General features: G+C 44.4%; 1 protein-coding gene across 1 annotated transcript in view; it reads left to right on the forward strand.

Annotated features, from left to right (window-relative positions):
- Positions 1-5,000, forward strand: part of LOC121715028 (hemicentin-1-like) — a 125,387-nt gene that overhangs the window by 20,409 nt on the left and 99,978 nt on the right.

A 5,000-nucleotide genomic window follows, 5' to 3' on the forward strand; every position in this document is an offset into this window, starting at 1 on the left:
TCTTTCTCTCCCTCCTTCTCTCTCTCTTTCTCTCCCTCCTCTCTCTTTCTCTCTCTCTCTCTCTCTCTTTCTCTCTCTCTGTGCGCATGCGAGCGAGTACGTGGAGCTTGAGCGTGTGAGTGAGTGCTGTGTGAGTGAGTGCTGTGTGTGTGAGTGCTGTGTGTGAGTGCTGTGTGAGTGCTGTGTGTGTGAGTGCTGTGTGTGTGAGTGCTGTGTGAGTGAGTGCTGTGTGTGTGAGTGCTGTGTGAGTGAGTGCTGTGTTGTGGCCGCTGTGCAGCTACTCTGATCCTTTTCTTTTTTCTTTTCTCTTTCTTTCTCTTCTTTGTTATGTTTATTGTGTTTGTTGAGGGTGTTGGTACAACGTAGGTGTGTTGGTGGGGTTTGGTCATTTCTTCTCTTACCGAGGCACTGTTGCTGTGCTGGGAGCATGGCAGCCTCAGGTGAAGAGACGTTTGAATCTTTAACGCGGCGACATGGCATTAAAATTACAGCCAACGCCAGCATCGAAGATTGTAGCTTAGCTATAGGGGAAATCATTGGCCACGATAAAATAGTTTCTGCTGCACGAATGAACAGTGCGGTTGTTTTGTTTTTGGCTTCGGTAGACCTGGTTAACGCTGTCGTTGAACGTGGTGTTGTAATCGACGGCACTTTCACCACAGTTTTTCCTCCATCATCCCCCTCTAAGAAAGTGATCCTTTCTAATGTCCCGCCATTCATTAAGGACGATGTTCTTAAAGAAACTCTCTCCCGCTATGGCAAACTGGTGTCACCCATTAGGAAGATAGCAATATCGACCAATTCCCCATTGCTCAAACATGTTGTGTCTTTTAGACGTTTTGTGTACATGATGTTGAACAACAATAGCGACTTGGATCTCACTTTAAATGTGACGGTGGACGGGTTTAGTTAACCTATCTACGTCTCCTCTTGTTTAATGAAGTGTTTTGGTTGTGGTCAAACTGGACATCTGGTGAGGGGCCTGTCCCGAAAAAAGAGATGAGTCCACTACCGGTGGACCTGGGCAGGATAACACTAGTAACAAATCAGTTGAAGAATCCCCTGATAGTATTGACTCTCCTAGTGGAGGGGAGGTTGCAGGGGGTTGCCAAGCAGAGGGAGAGGGCACGGTGCCTCCACTAGAGGCTACCCAGCCGCATAACAGTCCTGCAGAGTTGGCAGGGAAAAATAATGGCCAAATTGAACCTGACGTTCCTAGTGGCAACGATAATATTACCCCCCAAAACAGCGCATTAGCTGCGGATCAAACTGATGATAATGATGCGGAAGACGAAAGTTCCCAAATGGAGGCGGAGGAAGTAGGCCCAACGTTTAAAATTCCCCGACCCCGATTAAATAAGAGGAGACGAAGTCAGACACATGAATCTGCTAAAACTAAAACTGCGAAGGTTCTTACTAACGCTAAAGGTCAAAATGAAGTGATGAATGAATCAGAAAGCGAGTTTGATTCTGACTGCAGTATCAGTTGCAGTATGCGTTTGAGTGGTTTTGCTTCTCAGTCATATAGGCCTACTGTGGATGACGTTAAAAAATTTCTGTCTCAGACAAAGCATGTTAAGAAACTTCAGATTGATAAATATTTCCCTGATGTAGAGCAATTTATGACCAAAGCAAAATTGTTCATTTCCAAAGGTCTTGTATATTTCCCTGATGTAGAGCAATTTATGACCAAAGCAAAATTGTTCATTTCCAAAGGTCTTGTCACAAGGCAAGAGTGTTACCGCTTGAAAAAGTTCATCACGAAGTTGAATGTTCTTTTGGGTGACACCGGTAAATAAGTGCAATTTTACAATGTTTAGGTATATGCATAAGTTTCCTTTTTTCTTTTTGCCTTTATTCATGGGTGTGGTTCATATGGCTTCCCTGAACATTAACGGGGCAAGAGACCCAGTGAAGAGGGCGGCACTTTATGAACTGTTCCGTTTAAAGCGCCTAGATGTTGTCTTACTGCAGGAGACGCATAGCGATACCGCGAACGAAGCTGATTGGGCATTAGAGTGGGATGGGCTCTCTTTTTTAAGCCATAACACTTCCGTCAGTGGTGGTGTTGCGATCTTATTTGCAAAGGGGTTTTACTCCAACTTCCCATGAATTTGTGGAGGTTATACAAGGTAGACTTTTTAAAGTCAGGGTTTTGGTTGAAAATCATGTTTTCACTTTCATTTGTGTATATGCCCCTACAAATGTAACGGATAGAGTGTCCTTCCTTGACAAGTTGTCTACTACTATAGCTGGGTGTAGTGGTAATGAGTATGAGTGAATTGCACAGAACATGACATAGACAGGAATCATGCGAGCCACATATGCTTTCACGTAAAAAACGTAGCCAATGTATACACATGCATGATCTAAGTGATGTGTGGAGAGCTTTTCATAAAGAACACAGGCAATATACCTGGACTCATGCTCATGGTAGCATGATTTCCATGGCCAGGCTTGATAGGTTTTATACATTTAGGCACCATCTTAATATTTTTGGGAATTGTGAGATAACCCCTGTGGCATTTTCTGATCATGGGTTGGTTTTGTGTGGGGTCACGTTGAACTCTGTGAAGCCTAAAAGTGCTTACTGGCACTTCAATACATCACTTACTCACAATAAATATTTTAATGATGTTTTTAAAACATTTTGGGCTGGTTTCAGAGAAAGTAAAGTTTCTTTTGCTTCTTTGCAACAATGGTGGGATTATGGTAAAATACAAATCCAACAATTATGTAACACAGTATACTCAAAACATCACAAGAGACAGAACCCGGTCTATTGAGATCTTGGAAGAAGAGTTAAAGGAAATTCAAAATTTGGCCTACTCTACTGGGACTCATGATGAAATTGAGAATCTGGCAGAAAAAAAGAATGCATTAGCTGAGTTAATAGGAATTAATGCTAAGGGTGCATTGGTCCGTTCACGTTTTCGAAGTGTGGATCAGATGGATGTTCCTTCAAAGTTCTTTTTTAGTCTGGAGAAGAAAAATGGACAGAAAAGATTGATCCACTCTTTAAAATCTGAATCTGACGCTTTATTGACTGGTGATCGTGAGATTCGGAATAGAGCTGTTCGGTTCTATCAGGACCTATACAAGAGCGAACTAAGGGACGGAGAGTCTGACAGCCTTTTTGTAAGAGATCTGCCTCAAATTTCAATTGAGTCCTTTGCCGAGCTTGACGCTGCCCTGACACTGGAGGAACTGGAAAGAGCCCTTCAGGGTTTGGGAGTGTGGTAAAGCTCCGGGCCTAGATGGCATTCCTGCAGAATTGTATAAGTCTTTTTGGTCGGAGATAGGTGAGGACTTGCTTGCCGTGCTCAACGACAGTCTTGCTGGGGGGCTCCTGCCAGTGAGCTGTCGTAGGGCAGTCCTCACACTTCTCCCTAAAAAAGGCGATCTTACTGATATTAGGTGTTGGAGACCCGTGTCACTCTTGTGTAGCGACTACAAATTGCTGTCAAAAGTTTTGGCCAACAGGCTTTCCAAGGTAATGGACCAGGTCATCCATCCGGACCAAACATATTGTGTTCCCAGTAGGTCTATTTTTGATAATGTGGCTTTGATTCGTGACATCATACATGTTTCCAAACTTCTTGGAATTGATGTGGGGTTGGTTTCGCTAGATCAAGAAAAAGCTTAGGTACCTGTGGGACACTTTACTTGCCTTTGGATTCAGTGAAGGCTTTGTAAGAAAGATCAGGGTTCTTTACAGAGATGTAGAGAGTATACTCAAAGTCAATGGTGGGTTAAGTGCTCCCTTCAAGGTTGGCAGAGGTGTAAGACAGAGCTGCTCTTTGTCTGGAATGCTGTATTCTATAGCAATAGAGCCTCTTTTACGTAGGTTAAGAGGGGCATTAAATGGTCTGTCTATACCTGGCTTCTCCTTTCCTGTTTGTCTGTCTGCCTATGCCGATGACATAGTCCTTTTAATTAGCGGGGAGAGGGGATATAGAGGTAATTGTTAACATTTTAAGAGATTTCGGGTCAGTTTCATCAGCTAGAGTTAACTGGGCTAAAAGCGAGGCTCTATTGCTTGGACAGTGGGGGGAAGGGGTGCCAGGGCTCCCTGATGGGTTAGTTTGGAAGAAAGATGGTTTTAAGTATTTGGGTGTTTTTCTGGGGGATGACAAAGTTTTGCAGAAAAACTGGGAGGGGGCAGTGGAAAGTATTACTGGGCGGCTTGAAAGGTGGAAGTGGCTCCTGCCTAAGATGTCTTACAGGGGGCGGGTACTCATTATAAACAACCTGGTGGCCTCATCCTTTTGGCATCGTCTGGCCTGTGTGGATCCTCCACCAGACCTTCTGAACAAGTTGCAGTCTGTTGTAGGGAACTTTTTCTGGGATAAGTTACACTGGGTTCCACAGTCAGTTTTGTTTTTGCCAAAGGAAGAGGGGGGACATGGTCTTATACATTTCCATAGCAGAACTGCTGCTTTTAGGTTGCAGTTTGTGAAAAAGCTCCTTACTGGACCCACAGTTGTTGCTTGGAAACTTCTGAGCTGCACAATTTTAAGAACTTGTGGGGGGCTGGGGCTTGATAAGTCACTCTTTTTGCCACATGGGGTTGATGGTTCTAGGTTGCCTCCCGTCTACCGCACTCTTTTTAAGATTTGGGGCATGTTTAATGTTCAAAGCCAGGGGGCAAAACCTCTTTACACTGGCTTCTACAAGAACCTGTGGTTGGCGGCGCAAGAATGGACATTTCCTCATCCGATTTCCCTTCACTCCGGAGGAGGTTTCTTGATTCAAGGATTGTGACATTGAAGGATGTAGTAGACCTGGCAGGGTCAGACTTTCGGAACGCTAGGAGGTTTGCTGCCTCCATTGGACTAAGGTCTCTTCGTGTGGCCACACAACTCCTGGATAAGTGGCGCACTACATGCAACACGGGTGAACGGACATTAATGAAGGAGTATTGCTCAGGAATGGTGCGGCCACGTGTTTGATGACTTTCCTGCATTGGTACTTTCACCTATTCTGGATGAGGGTGCTGG

Source organism: Alosa sapidissima, chromosome 8 (assembly GCF_018492685.1).
Source record: "Alosa sapidissima isolate fAloSap1 chromosome 8, fAloSap1.pri, whole genome shotgun sequence".
NCBI classification, from domain to species: domain Eukaryota; kingdom Metazoa; phylum Chordata; class Actinopteri; order Clupeiformes; family Clupeidae; genus Alosa; species Alosa sapidissima.